Below are 21308 nucleotides of genomic sequence, written 5' to 3'. Positions count from 1 at the left end.
ATCAGAAAGTGACCATGCATGCCCAGGAAAAGGCTCAGAAAAGACCTGAGAAGACTTTAAGTTTAAACCTCAAGCTGATCTTCATCATAAAGACAGCCCACAACAATTAAAAAAAAAAAAAAAAAAAAAGCCAAACAACAAAAAAAAACAAGAAGCCTTAAGGAATAGGGAAAAATCTGATTTTCAGAGTTACCACATTATTAGACTCAAACATCTAGTATTTAACAACCAAAAAAATCACAAGGCATACAAAGAAACAGAAAAGTATGGCCTATTAAACAGGAAAAATAAATCAACAGAAACTGTCTCTGTCTAGTAAAAATGCTATTAGTTCTTTTTCAAAGACTTTAAAAAGACTGTCTTGAAGATGCTCAAAGAACTAAAGGAAGATGTGAACAAAGTCATTTGTGTTAACAAAATGGAACTATCAATAGAAAAACAGAAAACCTAAAAAGGAACCACAGAGAGATTCTGGAACTGTAATATTAATAACTGAAATTAAAAATTCATTAGAGGGGGGCTTCCCTGGTGGCACAGTGGTTAAGAATCCGCCTGCCAATGCAGGGGACACAGGTTCAAGCCCTGGTCTGGGAAGATCTCACATGTCATGGAGCAGCTAAGCCTGTGCACCACAACTACTGAGCCTACGCTCTAGAGCCCACTAGCCACAACTACTGAAGCCCACACGCCTAGAGCCTGTGCTCCGCAACAAGAGAAGACACCGCAATGAGATGCCCATGCACCACAACAAAGAGTAGACCCCACTCACCACAACTAGAGAAAGCCCACGTGCAGCAATGAAGACCCAATGCAGCCAAAAATAAATAAATAAATGTAAAAAAAATCATTAGAGGGATCTGAAGGCAGATCTGGGCAGGTAGAAAAAAGATTTAGCAAAGTTGAAGCTAAGACAATGAAAATTATCAAGTCTGACAAACATTGAAGAAACATAAACAGCACCTAAGGGACCTGTGGGACACCATCAAACAGATCAACATACATATCATGAGAGTCCTAGAAGGATAAAAGACAGAGAAGGGGGCAGAGAGAATATCTGAAGAAATACTGGCTGAAAACTTCCCAAATTTAATGAAAGACATGAACATAAACATCCAAGAGACTCCAAAAAATATGACCTCAAAGAGACCCACACCAAGACATATTATAATCAAACTTCCAAAAAGCTAAAGAGAGAATCTTGAAAACAAGAAGAGAAGTGAATCATCACATACCAGTGATCTCAATAAAATTATCAGCAGATTTCTCATCAGAAACTTTGGAGGCCAAAAGACAATGGGCGGATATGTTAAAAGTACTAAAAGACAAAATGTGTCAATGAAGGATCTATATCCAGAAAAACTGTCCTCACAAAAGTGAGGGAGAAAATAAGACACACCCAGATAAACAAAAGCTGAGGGAGTTCATGATCACTAGACCTGGTCTGCAACTCAAGGGAGACCTACAAAATGAAAGAGACGAAAGAACACTAGACAGTAACTCAAAGCTATATGAATATAAAAGTAAATACATGGGTAAGTAGAAAAGCTAGTATTATTGTAACAGTGGTTTGTAACTGTACTTTTTATATTTGAGAGACAAATACATTTTTAAAGAATTATTAATGTAAAAAACTAGTTTTACTGTAATTTTGCTTTGTTACACCAAATCACGTTTCCTACATAATTTAGGAGAATACTTAAAATAATAAGTAAAAAATAGAACTTAAATAAAATTTAAATTAAACAATTTTAATAATTTGAATTTTTAGTTCATGTTTTTAGGCACACAATGTATAAAGATGCAATTTTGTGACATCAACAACTGAAAAGGGTAGAGATGAAACTGTAAAGAAGCAGACTTTTTGTCTGTTATTGAAGCTAAGCTAGTATAAATTCAAATTAGAGTATTATAATTTTAGGATGTTAAATGTAATCCTCATGATAACCACAAAGAAAATGCCTATAGAGTATACACATAAGAAAATAAGTAAGAAAGGAACTTAAACATTTCACTACAAAAAAAGATCAACTAAACACAAAAGAAGACAGTAATACAGGAAATGAGGCTCAAAAAGCTCTAAGGCACATAGGAAACAAATAGCACAATACCAGAAATAAGTCCTTCCTAATCAGTAATTACTACAAACATCAATGAATTAAACACTCCAATCAAAAGACAGAGATTGGCAGAATGAATAAAAACACACGATCCAATTATATGCTGTCTACACAAGACTCATTTGAGATCCAAAAACACAAACAGGTTGAAATGAAAAGGATTGAAAAAAATATTCCATGCAAACAGTAACCAAAAAAAGAGCCAAAGTGGCTACACTAGTATCAGACAAAAATAAGATTTTAAATAAAAAATGTTACAAGAAACAAAAAAGGACAGTATATATTAATAAAAGGTTCAATACAGCAAGAATATACAATTATAAACATTTACATATGTAATGACAAGTCATGAAAACATATGGAGCAAAAACTAAGAAATGAAGGGAGAAACAGACAGTTCTACAATAATAGTTGGAGACTTCAATAGCCTACTCACAATAATGAACAAAACAACCAGACATAAGTATGGAAACAGAGGACTTAACATAATAAACCAACTAGATCTAACAGACATATACAGAACACTACCCAACAACAGCAGAATACACATTCTTCTCAAGTGCATGCACATGGGACGTTTTCCAGGAGAGATGACACATTAGGCCACAAATTAAGACTCAATAGATTTTAAAAGATAGATATACCAAGTATCTTCTCTAACCACAACACAATGAAGTTAGAAATCAATAACAAAAAAGAAAACCGAAAAATTTACAAAATTGTGGAAATTAACACAATTTTAGACAACTGATGGATCAAAGAAGAAATCACAGAGAAATTAGAAAATACTTAGAGACAAATGAAAACAAAAGCACAACATACTAAAACATGAGATGCAGTGAAAGCTAAGCTGATTTCCCACTAAGGGGGAAATTTACAGTTTTAAACACATCAAAAAAAAAATCAAATCAACAACCTAACTTTAAAACCTCAGGAACTAGAAAAAAGATGAATAAACTAAACCCAAACCTACCAGAAGGAAGTAAATAATAAAGGTTTGAGCAAAGAGAAATTAAACAGAGAAGAGAAAAACAACAGAGGAAAGTCAATCAAGCCAAAAGTTGGTTCTCCGAAAAGATCAATAAAATTGAAAAAACTTCAGCTAGACAGACTACGAAAAAAAGAGAGGGACTTCCCTGGTGGTGCAGTGGCTAAGAACACACGTGCCAAAGAAGGGGACATGAGTTCAATCCCTGGTCTGGGAAGATCCCACATGCCATGGAGCAACTAAGCCCATGTGCCACAACTACTGAGCCTGCGTTCTAAAGCCCGCGGGACACAGCTCCTGAGCCCTTGTGCCGCAACTACTGAAGCCTGTGCGTCTAGAGCCCGTGCTCCGCAAAAAGAGAAGCCACCGTAATGAGAAGCCCATGCACCACAACAAAGAGTAGCCCCTGCTCACCGCAACTAGAGAAAGCCCCACGCAGCAACGAAGACCCAACACTGCCAAAGATAAATAAAATTGAAGAAAAAAGAAGGGCTTCCCTGGTGGTGCAGCGGTTGAGAGTCCGCCTGCCGATGCAGGGGACACGGGTTTGTGCCCCAGTCCAGGAGGATCCCACAGGCCGCGGAGCGGCTGGGCCTGTGAGCCATGGCTGCTGGGCCTGCACATCTGGAGCCTGTGCTCTGCAACAGGAGAGGCCACAACAGTGAGAGGCCCGCGAAAAAAAAAAAAAAAAAAAAAAAAAAAAAGAAAAAAGAGATAAGCCTCAAATCACTATATTCAGAAATGAAAATGGGTACATTACTACTGATTCTGAAGAAATAAAAAAAACTATAAGAAAAAATTATGAACTGTACATCAACAAATTGGATAACCTAGATGAAAAGGACAAGTTCCTAGAAACACAAAACCTATTAAGACTAAATCACAAAGAAACAGAAAATCTGAATAGACCTATAACTTGTAAAGAGATTGTATCAGTAATCAAAAATCTCCCAACAGTTTCGGTCAGAGCGCAGGGAGAGGACTGGGGTTGGCGGCTTGAACATAGCCTGAAGGGGTTAGTGCACCACGGCTAGCCGGGAGGGAATCCGCGGAAAAGTCTGCACCTGCCGAAGAGGCAAGAGACTTTTTCTTCCCTCTTTGTTTCCTGGTGCGCGAGGAGAGGGGTTTAAGAGCGCTGCTTAAAGGAACTACAGAGACGGGCGCAAGCCGCGGCTAAAAGCGCGAATCCCAGAGACGGGCGCAAGCCGCGGCTAAAAGCGCGGACCCCAGAGACGGGCGCAAGCCGCGGCTAAAAGCACGGACCCCAGGGACGGGCGGGAGACGCTAAGGCTGCTGCTGCCGCCACCAAGGGGCCTGTGTGCGAGCACAGGTCACTATCCACACCCCTCTTCCGCGGAGCCTGTGCAGCCCACCACTGCCAGGTTCCCGGGATCCAGGGACAATTTCCCCGGGAGAACGCACGGCGGGCCTCAGGCTGGTGCAACGTCACGCTGGGCTCTGCCGCCGCAGGCCCACCCCGCACGCACTGCCCCTCCCTCCCGCCCCCCCCCCGGCCTGAGTGCGCCAGAGCCCCCGAATCAGCGGCTCCTTTAACTCCGTCCTGAGCAAAAAACAGACGCCCTCCAGCGACCTACACGCAGAGGCAGGGCCAAATCCAGAGCTGAGCCCCTGTGAGCTGTGAGAACAAAGAAGAGAAAGGGAAATCTCTCCCAGCAGCCTCAGAAACAGCGGATTAAAGCTCCACAATCAACTTCATGTACCTGCATCTGTGGAATACATGAATAGACAATGAGTCATCCCAAATTGAGGAGGTGGGCTTCGAGAGCAAGATCTATGATTTTTTCCCCTTTTCCTCTTTTTGTGAATGTGTATGTGTATGCTTCTGTGTGAGATCTTGTCTGTATAGTTTTGCTTCCACCATTTGTCCTAGGGTTCTATCCGTCCATGTTTTTTTTTAAATTTTTTTCTTAATAATTTTAATTTTAATAACTTTATTATACTTTACCTTCGTTCTTTCTTTCTTTCTTTCTTTCTTTCCTTCCTTCCTTCCTTCCCTCCTTTAGACAACAAATCATCCCAAATTGAGGGGGTGGTCTCTGAGAGCAAGATTTATGATTTTTCCCCCTTTGCCTCTTTTTTTGAGGGTGTATGTGTATGCTTCTGTGTAAGATTTTGTCTGTATAGCTTTGCTTCCAACATTTGTCCTAAGGTTCTATCTGTCCCTTTTTTCTTCTAAATAAGTATTTTTTAATTCAATAACTTTATTATACTTTATTTTATTTTACTCTATCTTCTTTCTTTCTGCCTTTTTTCCTTCTTTCCCTCCTTCCTTCCTTCCTCCCTCCATCCCTCCTTTCTTTCCTTCTTTCCTTCTTTCCTTCCTTGCTTCTTTCTTTCTTTCTTCCTTCCTTCCATCCCTCCTTTCCTTCTTTCTTCATACTTCTACTAATTCTCTCTACTTTTTCTCCCTTTTATTCTGAGCCGTGTGGATGAAAGGCTCTTGGTGCTCCAGCCAGGAGTCAGGGCTCTGCCTCTGAGGTAGGACAGCCAACTTCAGGACACTGGTCAACAAGAGACCTCCCAGCTCCACATAATATCAAATGGCGAAAATCTCCCAGAGACCTCCATCTTAACACCAGCACCCAGCTTCACTCAACGACCAGCAAGCTACAGTGCTGGACAACCTATGCCAAACAACTAGCAAAACAGGAACACAACCCCAACCATTAGCAGAGAGGCTGCCTAAAATCATAATAAGGCCACAGACACCCCAAAACACACCACCAGACGTGAACCTGCCCACTAGAGAGACAAGATCCAGCCTCATCCACCACAACACAGGCACTACTCTCCTCCACCAGGAAGCCTACACAACCCACTGAAACCACCTTAGCCACTGGAGACAGACATCAAAAACAACGGGAACTATGAACCTGCAGCCTGCAAAAAGGAGACCCCAAACACAGTAAGATAAGCAAAATGAGAAGACAGAAAAACACACAGCAGATAAAGGAGCAAGATAAAAATGCACCAGACTTGACAAATGAAGAGGAAATAGGCAGTCTACCTGAAAAAGAATTCAGAATAATGATAGTAAGGATGATCCAAAATCTTGGAAATAAAATGGACAAAATGCAAGAAACAGTTAACAAGGACCTAGAAGAAATAAAGGTGAAACAAGCAATGATGAACAACACAATAAATGAAATTAAAAGTACTCTAGATGGGATCAATAGCAAAATAACTGAGGCAGAAGAACGGATAAGTGACCTGGAAGATAAAATAGTGCAAATAACTACTGCAGAGCAGAATAAAGAAAAAAGAATGAAAAGAACTGAGGACAGTCTCAGAGACCTCTGGGACAACATTAAACGCATCAACATTCGAATTATAGGGGTTCCAGAAGAAGAAGAGAAAAAGAAAGGGACTGAGAAAATATTTGAAGAGATTATAGTTGAAAACTTCCCTAATACGGGAAAGGAAATAATTAACCAAGTCCAGGAAGCACACAGAATCCCATACAGGATAAATCCAAGGAGAAATACGCCAAGACACATATTAATCAAACTGTCAAAAATTAAATACAAAGAAAACATATTAAAAGCAGCAAGGGAAAAACAACAAATTACACACAAGGGAATCCCCATAAGGTTAACAACTGATCTCTCAGCAGAAACCCTACAAGCCAGAAGGGAGTCGCAGGACATACTGAAAGTGATGAAGGAGAAAAACCTGCAACCAAGACTACTCTACCCAGCAAGGATCTCATTCAGATTTGATGGAGAAATTAATACCTTTACAGACAAGCAAAAGCTGAGAGAGTTCAGCACTACCAAACCAGCTTTACAACAAATGCTAAAGGAACTTCTCTAGACAAGAAACACAAGAGAAGGAAAAGACGTATAATAACGAACCCAAAACAATTTAGAAAATGGGAATAGGAACATACATATCAATAATTACCTTAAATGTAAATGGACTAAATGCTCCCACCAAAAGACACAGATTGGCTGAATGGATACAAAAACCAGACCCTTATATATGCTGTCTACAAGAGACCCACTTCAGACCCAGAGACACATACAGACTGAAAGTAAGGGGATGGAAAAAGATATTCCATGCAAATGGAAACCAAAAGAAAGCTGGAGTAGCAAGTCTCATATCAGACAAAATAGACTTTAAAATAAGGACTATTAGACGAGACAAAGAAGGACACTACATAATGATCAAGGGATCAATCCAAGAAGAAGATATAACAATTGTAAATATTAATGCACCCAACATAGGAGCACCTCAATACATAAGGCAAATACTAACAGCGATAAAAGGGGAAATCGACAGTAACACATTCATAGTAGGGGACTTTAACACCCCACTTTCACCCATGGACAGATCATCCAAAATGAAAATAAATAAGGAAACACAAGCTTTAAATGATACATTAAACAAGATGGACTTAATTGATATTTATAGGACACTCCATCCAAAAACAACAGAATACACATTTTTCTCAAGTGCTCATGGAACATTCTCCAGGATAGATCATATCCTGGGTCACAAATCAAGCCTTGGTAAATTTAAGAAAATTGAAATTGTATCAAGTATCTTTTCCGACCACAATGCCACGAGACTAGATATCAATTACAGGAAAAGATCTGTAAAAAATACAAACACATGGAGGCTAAACAATACACTACTTAATAATGAAGTGATCACTGAAGAAATCAAAGAGGAAATAAAAAAATACCTAGAAACAAATTACAATGGAGACACAACGACCCAAAACCTATGGGATGCAGCAAAAGCAGTTCTAAGGGGGAAGTTCACAGCAATACAAGCCCACCTTAAGAAGCAGGAAACATCTCGAATAAACAACCTAACCTTGCACCTCAAGCAATTACAGAAAGAAGAACAAAAAAACCCCAAAGCTAGCAGAAGGAAAGAAATCATAAAAATCAGATCAGAAATAAATGAAAAAGAAATGAAGGAAACAATAGCAAAGATCAATAAAACTAAAAGCTGGTTCTTTGAGAAGATAAACAAAATAGATAAACCACTAGCCAGACTCATCAAGAAAAAAAAGGGAGAAGACTCAAATCAATAGAATTAGAAATGAAAAAGGAGACGTAACAACTGACACTGCAGAAATAAAAAAGATCATGAGAGATTATTACAAGCAACTCTATGCCAATAAAATGGACAACCTAGAAGAAATGGACAAATTCTTAGAAATGCACAACCTGCCAAGACTGAATCAGGAAGAAATAGAAAATATGAACAGACCAATCACAAGCACTGAAATTGAAACTGTGATTAAAAATCTTCCAACAAACAAAAGCCCAGGACCAGATGGCTTCACAGGCGAATTCTATCAAACATTTAGAGAAGAGCTAACACCTATCCTTCTCAAACTCTTCCAAAATATAGCAGAGGGAGGAACACTCCCAAATTCCTTCTACGAGGCCACCATCACCTTGATACCAAAACCAGACAAGGATGTCACAAAGAAAGAAAACTACAGGCGAATATCACTGATGAACATAGATGCAAAAATCCTCAACAAAATACTAGCTAACAGAATCCAACACCACATTAAAAGGATCATAAGCCATGATCAAGTGGGGTTTATTCCAGGAATGCAAAGATTCTTCAATATAGGCAAATCTATCAATGGGATAAACCATATTAACAAATTGAAGGAGAAAAACCATATGATCATCTCAATAGATGCAGAGAAAGCTTTTGACAAAATTCAACAGCCATTTATGATAAAAACCCTGCAGAAAGTAGGCATAGAGGGAACTTTCCTCAACATAATAAAGGCCATATATGACAAGCCCACAGCCAACATCATCCTCAATGGTGAAAAACTGAAAGCATTTCCACGAAGATCAGGAATAAGACAAGGTTGCCCACTCTCACCACTGTTATTCAACATAGCTTTGGAAGTTTTAGCTACAGCAATCAGAGAAGAAAAGGAAATAAAAGGAATCCAAATCGGAAAAGAAGAAGTAAAGCTGTCACTGTTTGCAGATGACATGATACTATACACAGAGAATCCTAAAGATGCTACCAGAAAACTACTGAGAGCTAATCAGTGAATTTGGTAAAGTAGCAGGATACAAAATTAATGCACAGAAATCTCTGGCATTCCTATATACTAATGATGAAAAATCTGAAATTGAAATCAAGAAAACACTCCCATTTACCATTGCAACAAAAAGAATAAAATATCTAGGAATAAACCTACCTAAGGAGACAAAAGACCTGTATGCAGAAAATTATAAGACACTGATGAAAGAAATTAAAGGTGATACAAATAGATGGAGAGATATACCATGTTCTTGGACTGGAAGAATCAACATTGTGAAAATGACTCTACTACCCAAAGCAATCTATAGATTCAATGCAATCCCTATCAAACTACCACTGGCATTTTTCACAGAACTAGAACAAAAAATTTCGCAATTTATATGGAAACACAAAAGACCCCGAATAGCCAAAGCAATCTTGAGAACGAAAAACGGAGGTGGAGGAATCAGGCTCCCTGACTTCAGACTATACTACAAAGCTACAGTAATCAAGATAGTATGGTACTGGCACAAAAACAGAAAGATAGATCAATGGAACAGGATAGAAAGCCCAGAGATAAACCCACGCACATATGGACACCTTATCTTTGACAAAGGTGGCAGGAATGTACAGTGGAGAAAGGACAGCCCCTTCAATAAGTGGTGCTGGGAAAACTGGACAGATACATGTAAAAGTATGAGATTAGATCACTCCCTAACACCATACACAAAAATAAGCTCAAAATGGATTAAAGACCTAAATGTAAGGCCAGAAACTATCAAACTCTTAGAGGAAAACATAGGCAGAACATTCTATGACATAAATCACAGCAAGATCCTTTCTGACCCACCTCCTAGAGTAATGGAAATAAAAACAAAAATAAACAAATGGGACCTAATGAAACTTCAAACTTTTGCACAGCAAAGGAAACCATAAACAAGACCAAAAGACAACCCTCAGAATGGGGGAAAATATTTGCAAATGAAGCAACTGACAAAGGATTAATCTCCAAAATTTACAAGCAGCTCATGCAGCTCAATAACAAAAAAACAAACAACCCAATCCAAAAAGGGGCAGAAGACCTAAACAGACCTTCCTACAAAGAAGATATACAGACTGCCAACAAGCACATGAAAGAATGCTCAACATCATTAATCATCAGAGAAATGCAAATCAAAACTACAAGGAGATATCATCTCACACCAGTCAGAATGGCCATCATCAAAAAATCTAGAAACAATAAATGCTGGAGAGGGTGTGGAGAAAAGGGAACACTCTTGCACTGCTGGTGGGAATGTGAATTGGTTCAGCCACTATGGAGAACAGTATGGAGGTTCCTTAAAAAACTACAAATAGAACTACCATATGACCCAGCAATCCCACTACTGGGCATATACCCTGAGAAAACCAAAATTCAAAAAGAGTCATGCACCAAAATGTCCATTGCAGCTCTATTTACAATAGTCTGGAGATGGAAACAACCTAAGTGCCCATCATCGGATGAATGGATAAAGAAGATGTGGCACATATATACAATGGAATATTACTCAGCCATAAAAAGAAACAAAATTGAGCTATTTGTAATGAGGTGGATAGACCCAGAGTCTGTCATACAGAGTGAAGCAAGTCAGAAAGAAAAAGACAAATACCGTATGCTAAGACATATATATGGAATTTAAGAAGAAAAAAAATGTCATGAAGAACCTAGGAGTAAGACCGGAATAAAGACACAGACCTACTGGAGAACAGACTTGAGGATATGGGGAGGGGGAAGGGTGAGCTGTGACAGGGCAAGAGAGAGGCATGGACATATATACACTAACAAACGTAAGGTAGATAGCTAGTGGGAAGCAGCCGCATGGCACAGGGATATCGGCTCGGTGCTTTGTGACCGCCTGGAGGGGTGAGATAGGGAGGGTGGGAGGGAAGGAGATGCAAGAGGGAAGAGATATGGGAACATATGTATATGTATAACTGATTCACTTTGTTATAAAGCAGAAACTAACACACCATTGTAAAGCAATTATACCCCAATAAAGATGTTAAAAAAAAAAATCTCCCAACAAATAAAAGCCCTGAACCTTATGACTTCACTGGTAAATTTTACCAAACACTTAAAGAACTAATATCACTCCTTCTCAAACTTTTCCAAAAAATTGAAGAGGAAGCAACACTTCCTCACTGATTCTATGAGGCCAGCATTATCCTGATACCAAAGCCAACAAGTGTTGGCAAGGATGGGGAGAAACTGGAACCCCTGTGTACTATTGGTGGGAATATAAAATGGTACAGCCACTGTGGAAAACAGTGTGGTAGTTCCTCAAAAAATTTAAAATAGAATTACCATATCATGTAGCAATTCCACTTCTGGATATATATCCAAAAGAATTGAAAGCAAGATCAGCAAGAAGTACAGCTGATTTACAATGTCATGTTAGTTTAAGGTGTACAGCACAGTGATTCAGTCACATATATACATATGTATATAATATATATTCTTTTTCAGATTACTTTCCCTTACAGGTTATTATAAAATACTGAATATAGTTCCCTGTGCTATACAGTAGGTCCTTGTTGGTTACCTATATGTTAATCCCAACCTCCTAATTTATCCCTCCCCCCCTCATTTCCCCTTTGGTAACCATAAGTTTGTTTTCTATGTCTGTGACTCTGAAAGCAAGGTCTTGAAGAGATATTTATACACCCATGTTCATAACAGCTCTAATCACGATAGCTAAAACGTGGAAGCAACCCAAGTGTCCATAGACAAATGGATAAGCAAAATGTGGTATATACATACAATGAAATATTATTCTGCCTTAAAAAGGAAATTCTGCAATATGCTATAATGTGGAACACCTTGAGAACATTAAAGATATTATGCTAAGTGAAATAAGCCAGTCAAAAAAAGATAAACTGTATGATTTAATATATGAGGTACAAGTAGTCAAAATCATAAAGACAGAAAGTATAATGATGGTTGCCAAGGGCTGTGGGGAGAGGAGAATGGGGGGCTTGTTTAATGGGTACAGAGTTTCAGTTTTACAAGATGAAAAGAGTTATAGGAATGGATGGTGGTGATGATGGCATAACAATGTGAATGTATTTAACACCATTGAAACATGCACTTAAAAATAATTAAGATGGTTGGGCTTCTCTGGTGGCGCAGTGGTTGAGAGTCCGCCTGTCAATGCAGGGGGCATGGGTTCGTGCCCTGGTCCGGGAGGATCCCACATGCCACGAAGCGGCTAGGCCCGTGAGCCACGGCCGCTGAGCCTGAGTGTCCGGAGCCTGTGCTCCCCAACGGGAGAGGCCACAACAGTGAGAGGCCCACATACCGCAAAAAAAAAAAAAATTAAGATGGTAAATTTTATGCTATGTGTATTTTATCACATTAAACAAAAATCTAATTTGAGAATAATTCAATAGCACATGACTTTCAGGATGTGGAATGCACTATCTCCAAAAAGAGAGGCTATGAGCTAAAAATTTTAAGTTTAAAGACTATCCGATGATGCAAAACAAAAATAGAGGGTAGGGCTTCCCTGGTGGCACAGTGGTTGAGAGTCCGCCTGCCGATGCAGGGGACACGGGTTCGTGCCCCGGTTCGGGAAGATCCCACATGCCGCGGAGCGGCTAGGCCCGTGAGCCACGGCCGCTGAGCCTGCGATCCGGAGCCTCTGCTCCGCAATGGGAGAGGCCACAGCAGTGAGAGGCCCGCGTACCGCAAAAAAAAAAAAAAAAAAAAAAAGAGGGTATTTTGACTGAAATAGGTTCATCCTAGATTTTGAGGTCAGATCATGGTTCCACCATTTACCAACTGAGTAACCTTGGGTAAATGACAATCTGCTTAAACTTTAGTTACCTCCTCTGTGAAACAGAGAAACCACTTACTTACCTTACAGAAATATTCTGGGGATTAGAGATACGGTGTTGCTAAACACGGACACTTGCATTATAAAAATCTCATTTTATTTGCATTTTCACATCGAATTTACTAGTATTTACATAAAGTCAAACTTACTCATTATCAAAGCATATTTGATGACTATTCACACCACCAATAGTTCTATGCTACAATCCTATTTTAGTGACAGAAACAAACAGACTTTAAGTTAAAATCCGTGATTATACCACTTACTGGCTTTTTTTGAAGTCTTTGCTAACCTCAATTTCTTTATCTGTAAATAGGTATACCTATCTACTTCATAAGACTATTCTGAGAATTATATCAAATGCAATAATGGATTTACAAGTGCTTATGCAAGTATGACCCATGTTGCAAATACTGGTATTATTAGCATGGAAGCTTCACTTATTATGCAGTTTTTGAAAAAGATAAATACCTTAACTAGTCTTTTCCTGTATTACCTCTTTACTGTTAATTGCATCAACTATTTCCAGCTTTTGACAGGAACCAAAATGGTCAATGTAAGACTACAGATTATAGTTATTAATATACTTTTTTTTTTTTTGGCTGCGCCACGCAGCATACAAGATCTTAGGTTCCCCAACCAGGGATCGAACCCATGCCCCCTGCATTAGGAGCGTGAAGTCTTAACCACTGGACCTCCAGGGAAATCCCAATAGTTATTAATATCTTCTTAAAGTTACTGTGGTGGACACATGATGGTGACCCCCAATGAGTCATGTCTTCATATAATCCCCTTGAGTATGAGAAGAACCTGTGATTTGCTTCTAACCAACAGAATATGGAAAGGTGATGAACTGTCACTCTCTTGATTATGTTACATTATATAAGCTTGTGTGAGAGCCTCTCCTGCAAGCCTTGAAGCAGCTAAGTGCCATGGAGAGAGCCACGTAGCAGGAAACTATAGGCAATCCCCAGAACCTGAGGGAGGCCTCCACCTGACTGTCAGTAAAAAGTTAGGGTCCTCAGTCACACAACTGCAAAGAAATTCTCCCAACAACCTAAATGAGTTTGGAAGTAGATTTTTTCCATAGTTAAGCATCCATAGGATAACAAAGACTGGCCCACACCCTGACTGCAGCTTTTGTGAGATCCTGAGCAAAGGACCCAGATAAGCCAGACTCCTTACTCACAGAAACCGAAAGATAATAAATGTGTGTTGTTTTAAGCCACTAAGTTAATGGTAGTCTGTTAAACAGAGTAGAGAACTAATACAGACACCTTCTGTCAGGTCTAAACTTTTATCTGAGGAAAGCATGTGTAGATGTTCTAATAGGCAGCAACCACTCTAGTATCTTTTAAGCTCACATTTCTGATGCAGAATAAACAATGAACAGATGGAACAAATAGAAAACAAATACCCCAATTTGTAGTTGAAAACCTCTTCGGTAAACAGTCAGTAAGCATTTCAGGCTTCACAGATGGTAAATCTCTACCACAACTACTCAACTTTGCCAATGTAGCACAAAAGCAACCACAGACAATAGTAAGTAAATGAGCATAGATGTATTTCAGTAAAACTTAATTTATAAAAACAGTTGGTGTCATTTGGCGCTTGGGTCATAGTTTGCCAAAACCTGAGAAGGATGGCTGATTTAAACCCAACTATGTCAATAATCATGTTAAATATAAGTGGTCTAAACACCCCCAACTAAAAGACAGAGACTCAGGAATACTACTCAGCAATAAAAAAAGAATAAGCCGTTGAAACATATAACATTATGCTGCATGAAAAAAAAAACAGTCTCAAAAAGTTACATACTATATGATTCCATTTATGTAACAACCTTGAAATGACAGAATTATAGCGATGGAGAGAAGATTAGTGGTTGCCAGGAGATAGGGAAAGATGAAGGAAGAGGAGTGGCTGGGGTTGTAAATGGGTACCACAAAAGATATTTATGATAGAACTATACTATATCTTGACTGTGGTAGTGGTCACATGAATTTACACATGTGATAACATATACATTCATAAATTAGTGCATGTAAAACAGGAGAAATCTGAATAAGGTAAGCAGACTATATTAATGTCAATTCCTTGGTTGTGATATTGTTCTAAAGTTATGCAAGACATTAGCATTGAGGGAAACTGGGTGAAGGATATACAAGATCTATTATTTCTTACGACTGCATGTGAATCTACAATTACCTCAAATAAAGGCTAAAAAAAAAAAAAAAAAGACAGACTGGATAAGAAAAAGTGGGGGGAAAAAAAAAAGTGAGACCCAACTATAAGTTGCCTACAAGAAAAGAGCCACTTCAAGTATAAAGATACAAATAAGTTAAAAGGATAGAAACAGATATACCATGCTAATAGTAATGCTAATAGTAATAGTAAAGAAAATGGAAGTGGCTGCATTATCAAACACAAACTTCAGAGTAAAGAAAATTACTAGTGATAATAAAAAGACACTATATAAAACATGGATATCCACATGCAAAAGAATAAAGTTTGACTCTTACCTTACACCATGCACAAAAATTAACCCAAAGTATATTAAAGATCTAAATGTAAGACCTGAAACTATAAAACTCCTAGAAGAAAACATGAGGAAAACACTTTGACACTGGATTTGGCAATGATTTCTTGGATATATGACCAAAAGCACCAGCAACAAAAGAAAAAAAATAGACAAACGGGGACTATATCAAACTTTAAAACTTCTGTGCAGCAAAGGAAACAATCAACAGGGTAAAAAGGCAACCCATAGAATGGCAGAAAATATTTGCAAACCATATACCTGATGAGGGGTTACACAATAAAAAACTGACAATCTAATTAAAAGTGGACAAAGAACTTGAATAAACATTTCTCCAAAGAAATACAAATGGACAATAAACATACGAAAAGGTGCTTAACATCACTAATCATTAGGGAAATGCAAATCAAAATCACAATGAGATACCACCTCACACTTTCAAAACAAACAGAAGATAACAAATGCTGGCCAAGATGTGGAGAAACTGGAATCCTTACACACTGTTGCTGGGAATATTACTACAGTACAGATAGAACATAAACAGTATGACAGTTCCGCAAAAATCTAAAATAGAATTACCACATCATGCAGCAATCCCACTTCTGTGTATATATACAAAAGAACTGAAAACAGGACCAAGAAGATATATTTGCGTAACCATGTTCACTGCAGCATTATTCACAATAGCCAAGAGGTAGAAGCAACCTAAATGCCCATCAATGGATGAATGGATTAAGAAAAAGTGGTATACACATAGAATGAGTATTATTCATAGAATGAGTATTATTCAGTCTTAAAAAAAAAAGAAGAAAATCGTTATATGCCACAACACAGATGGACCTTGAGGACATTTATGCTAAGTGAAATAAGGCCATCACAAAAAAGACAAATACTGCATGAATCCACTTATATGAGGTATCTGAAGTAGTCATATTCTTAGAAAAAAATAAAATGGTGGTTACCAGAGGCTGAGGGGTGGGGAAAAAGAAGAGTTGCCGTTCAATGGGTATAAGCATTTCATTTTTGCACAATGTAAACACACTTAACACTAATGTACTGTACACTTAAAAATGGTTTAGATGGGAAATTTTATGTTGTGAGTAGTTTACCTCCAAAAAAAAAAAAGACACTACATACATAAAAGGGTCAATTCACCAAGAAGATATAATAATTTTAAGTGGTGGAGTCAGGACTCAAACCTAGCCAGCAGGACTCCAAGTGTCTGTGCTATTAACCCCTGCACTACTGTTCAGAGCATACTGCAAGTGAAACAGAATTACAGAACAAAAATACATGAAAAATCAAAGTCTAATTCCCCCTTGTAAAACCAGCTATTTTTTCTAATTCCTCTGCTTTTGCAAGTGGCAACGCCATTTTTTCAGTTGCCCTAATTCAAATCCTGAGCCAATCTGACTCCTTTTTCGACTTACATAACCCATCAGTTTTAATTCCCCTGATTTCTACTTGGGAAAAATCTCTCTCCTATTCATCTCTTTCTTCCTACTCTCATTGAACTCTACTCTCTTTCACTGTACTCTAATTCATATCTTCCATTAACCAATCACCATGCTCCTTTGTCCCATCCCTAAACATCCATCAAGGGCAAGGCTGCCAGATTTATCTAGCTATAAGTGTCCCTTCCAAACTGCTTAATGTTATGTATTTCAACAGCTTATCCAGGCATTCAAGACTCTCCTTGCTCTGACTTCAGCCTACCTCCCAATCTTTTCCTCCATTAATTTTTGACATAAAGTAGGGAAAAGGAGGGGAAAGACTATTTACTAAACCACTGGGTGTCACATATTTTTCCAGAAATCTTACATATACAGTCATCCCTCAGTATCCATGAGGGATTGGTTCCAGGACCCCCCTCAAATACCAAAACCCAACGATGCTCAAGTCTCTTATACAAAATGGCATAATACAGCTGGCCCTCCCTTTCCACAGATGCAGAACGTGCAGATACAGAGGGCAGACTGTACTCTGTCATTTAAGCATCACAACTACATTATAGACAGCCTAAACATCCCTGACTTGCTGTCACACAGGTAGAAAATGGTGGAAGGGACTTCCCTGGTGGCGCAGTAGTTAAGAATCCACCTGCCAATGCAGGGAACATGAGTTTGAGCCCTGGTACAGGAAGATCCCACACGTTGCGGAGCAACTAAGCCCGTGTGCCATAATTACTGAAACCCGCACACCTAGAGCCCGTGCTCCACAACGAGAAGCCACTGCAATGAGAAGCATGCGCACCGCAACGAAGAGTAGCCCCCGCTCTCCGCAACTAGAGAAAGCCCATGTGCAGCAACAAAACCCCAATGAAGCCAAAAATAAATAAATAAAATAAATTTATTTTAAAAAAATGGTGGGAGTTAGGGTTTCAATTCAGTTCTGATTAAGCCCATTCTTCTTCTACTATATCACAGACTTCACTATTCAATTTTCCTCAAGTTTATGTACAAGTTCTCAAGCTGTTCCTCATGGGGCAATGATGTGAAAGCCTAGCGTATTAAGTAATGCTTCTTTCATGAATCTTCTCTAATTCTTCCAATGGGATGTGATCTCCCTTCTATGAACACCAACAGTAGTTTGACTTCTCTAATTCATTTAGTTTTCTTCCCCTTGTGTTTTAGACATATCTGCTTAATACAGTGTGAACTCTTTGAAAAGATTATGTCTCAAAAACATCTACGCATCTTACCTTATATCAAACTACTCTAGCTTCTATCTAGTAAAAGGCTTTATTATGGTCATAAAATTATTTCCTTTGTCAGAGGACTGCTCTATAAAAAGGGTATTAACAAATATTCATTTTGATAAAATTACTTTTACATTTGACATCAGATTTGGGCAAGACACAACAGCTCAAAAACTTTCTATACTAAATTCTTTTAAAATGGTCTATTTAAAGAACACAATGTTTTCAACTTTTTAAAAAGTCTATTATATAAAGTAGAACAGGAAGACCGGAGCAGGAAAAAAATATTTACCCTAAGACACTCACTCTATAGAACTTAGCCGAGGGACTTCCCTGGCGATCCAGTGGTTAAGACTTTGCCTTCCAATGCAGGGGGTGCAGGTTCGATCCTTGGTTGGGCAGTTAAGATCCCACATGCCTTGCGACCAAAAAACCAAAACATAAAAAACAGAAGCATTACTGTAACAAATTCAATAAAGACATTAGAAAAAAAAGAGATAACATCCTAATAAGAACTGACTGTGAGACTTATAAAGACTGCATATTAATAATGAGTGCAAGTGTAACTCCACCTAAACTCTAACCCAGAATTTTTTTTAATGTATCTAAGATTCTGACTCCTAGGAAGAAAAAAAGATGATACTCCTCCTTCCCCCAATATATTAAAGGGATTAAAAACACCAGAAAAAAAGAGATGGTCCACGGAAGTTTGTTTCTATCATACCCTGGCACATTATGACACTGAGGCAGACAGGAAGTTGAGGCCATTTTTATTGTTCCTCTAAGAGCCAGTAAAGTCACATCAACCAACAAAACAGGAAGTTCTGAAGAAAAAAAATACTTCAAACAGAAGAAGATAGGTTTTACTGGTTCACTGCAGGAAATACACAACAAAAAATAATGTACTTTTACATGTAAACACAACAATTCACAATCACAGAAAAGAGGCCTTACAGCAAAAGCATAAAGGTACTACTATGTGAAGTCAGCCCACTTTTTCTTTGTTCAAACTTCTTTGCATTTATAATCTGACATTTTAGCATGTACTATCAAGATGAAATACTATTATGCAGAATACTGTATTAACTCATACTGTATTATCCTCAGAAAGGTCTTTACAAAGAGTGACTTTTATACTAAATATTAATCAGAAGAGTACTAAGTAGAAAGAATTCCAAATGGCACTTTGATTGAAAGCACCTCTAAAGTAAACTCAATGCTATATAGTTACTGATGCAGTACTTACTACAGGCAGCAATAGTGCTATTAGACTCATTCTTCTTTAAAATAACCTTAGTTTGTACTCTTTACAATTCAGTTAGAAGATTTTAAATGATACAAAATATATTTTATAGCAGTTTCTGATTAATTTTAGAGCTATATCTGAAAGTTGACAGAGAACGTGTGTGTATTTACCAAACTTAACTCGTGTGGATTTGTGAAATAAGATGGTAAACCCCACCTTATGTTGTATAGAGGAAAACATGACCGCACGTAATTCTCCACACACTTCATGCTATTTCATACCTCTCTGCCTCTGTTCAGGCTATCTTCTCATTTTGAAATGCCCTTTACCAACTCCCAGTCTTATCAACTGACTCTTACTCATTTGTTAAGACTCAGCTGAGGTTCATTTGCTCAAAAAGGCCAGCCCTGAAAATCTCCCTTATTCCTAGCCTGGATTGGGTGTACTTCCTCTGTGCTCCTATAACAATTTAATCACATCTTTTTCATTGTACTTATATAGTGGATTATACCATACTCAACTTTTTAGTCAAATTTATAATACTCGTAATAATTGCCTATTCCCTATTAGTCTTTACCGTAACACTATGTAAGTCCCCAAAATATAGGCACTTTCTATGCACTCCTACTGCTCCCATGTTGAGCACAACACATGGTAAACAGAGGTACTAAAAATACTTTTGGAATGAAGAGATTAATTATGAACTCTGGAGACTATTTTTCTATTATCCAAATCAACATATAAATTATCTTAACTAAAATGACACTGCATTCTGCATATATTATTTTAATCACAATCATAAAGGATGTCACTTAGCAGACATTTTTGAATTACTTCATTTCACAGGTAAATGTTTCTTAAAATTTATTTTTTTACTTTTAAGTCAGAAAAAAATTAAGCTATACTCATTATTTCCTTTTTATTCACAAAAGCAAAGAGTATAGAGATTTTAAATTTTGAATCAAATGGTCCAGAAAAAAATATATTATGCCAATAATTAAAGGAAAATTTGCTGCTTTGACAAACTGAATTACAGCTTCAGTAGTTCCTACTCAGTAAAGGTACATGCAACTTCCAAGAATTTACTACTGTGACTTACAAAAAAATGTGTTTCTTAGCATTAGCATGTTTAGATACAATTATTTGTTATCAGAATCTGCTCGTTAAATACTACTGTCATTTCCCTGATCTAAAAACAACATTTTCACTGCACTGTATATTTTGAAAGATGTTTCTATTTTAGAGTCTGTTTTATTGAGAAGGCATTCTACTGAGGCTTCACTACCAATAATCATTTCCTTGTTTGAACTGGACCACTTAATTTATTACAGTCACAATAGTTTAAAGGTCTAGTATAAACAGTTTAAAAAAAAAAAAGGACTTGAAGTTTACCTAAATATGTGAATTGCATTTGCAAACTCTTAAGAGGAGCCCCTATTATTATTTTTACTTGAGAATGTCACAGAAGTCACAGGGTTGTACTCAGATAACAGATGATAATTACTTGAATAAAAACATGAAGCCTACTAAAAAATTAATTTATCAATAATTTGTTTCCAAGTGTCAAAAGATGAGATATTTCCCACTCAATATATGAAATAAAGCAAAAAACAAAAAGCTAAATAATAATTCTTACTTCAGGGAGAGCCATGCTGGTCAGGCATAGTCCCTCTGAGTAGAGCACATTTCTAATCTTACAGAGCTTGAGAGGAAGTGTGGCATTCAGTGGCTGGTGGACTTGCAGAGGCTTGCAAAATCTTGTTCACTAAGGGAAGTTGTTGTTGATTTATTACACTGACTTAAAATGAATGC

General features: G+C 37.8%; 1 protein-coding gene across 2 annotated transcripts in view; it reads right to left on the bottom strand.

The window, feature by feature from the left end:
• KLHL8 (kelch like family member 8) overlaps positions 1–18600 on the bottom strand; it is a 45438-nt gene extending 26838 nt beyond the window's left edge. For both annotated transcript variants that reach the window (XM_029236042.1, XM_029236040.1), the window contains exon 1: positions 18557–18600. The gene's annotated coding sequence lies outside the window, so the exon portion shown is untranslated. The remainder of the gene's footprint in view (positions 1–18556) is intronic.
• Between the last annotated feature and the right edge of the window lie 2708 nt (positions 18601–21308).

This window comes from Monodon monoceros, unplaced genomic scaffold, assembly GCF_005190385.1.
Source record: "Monodon monoceros isolate NGI ecotype Baffin Bay Population unplaced genomic scaffold, NGI_Narwhal_1 Super_Scaffold_20, whole genome shotgun sequence".
In the NCBI taxonomy this organism is placed as follows: Eukaryota; Metazoa; Chordata; class Mammalia; order Artiodactyla; family Monodontidae; genus Monodon; species Monodon monoceros.
Note: the sequence above shows the minus strand (reverse complement) of the source record. Positions and strands in the feature narration are given on the sequence as shown.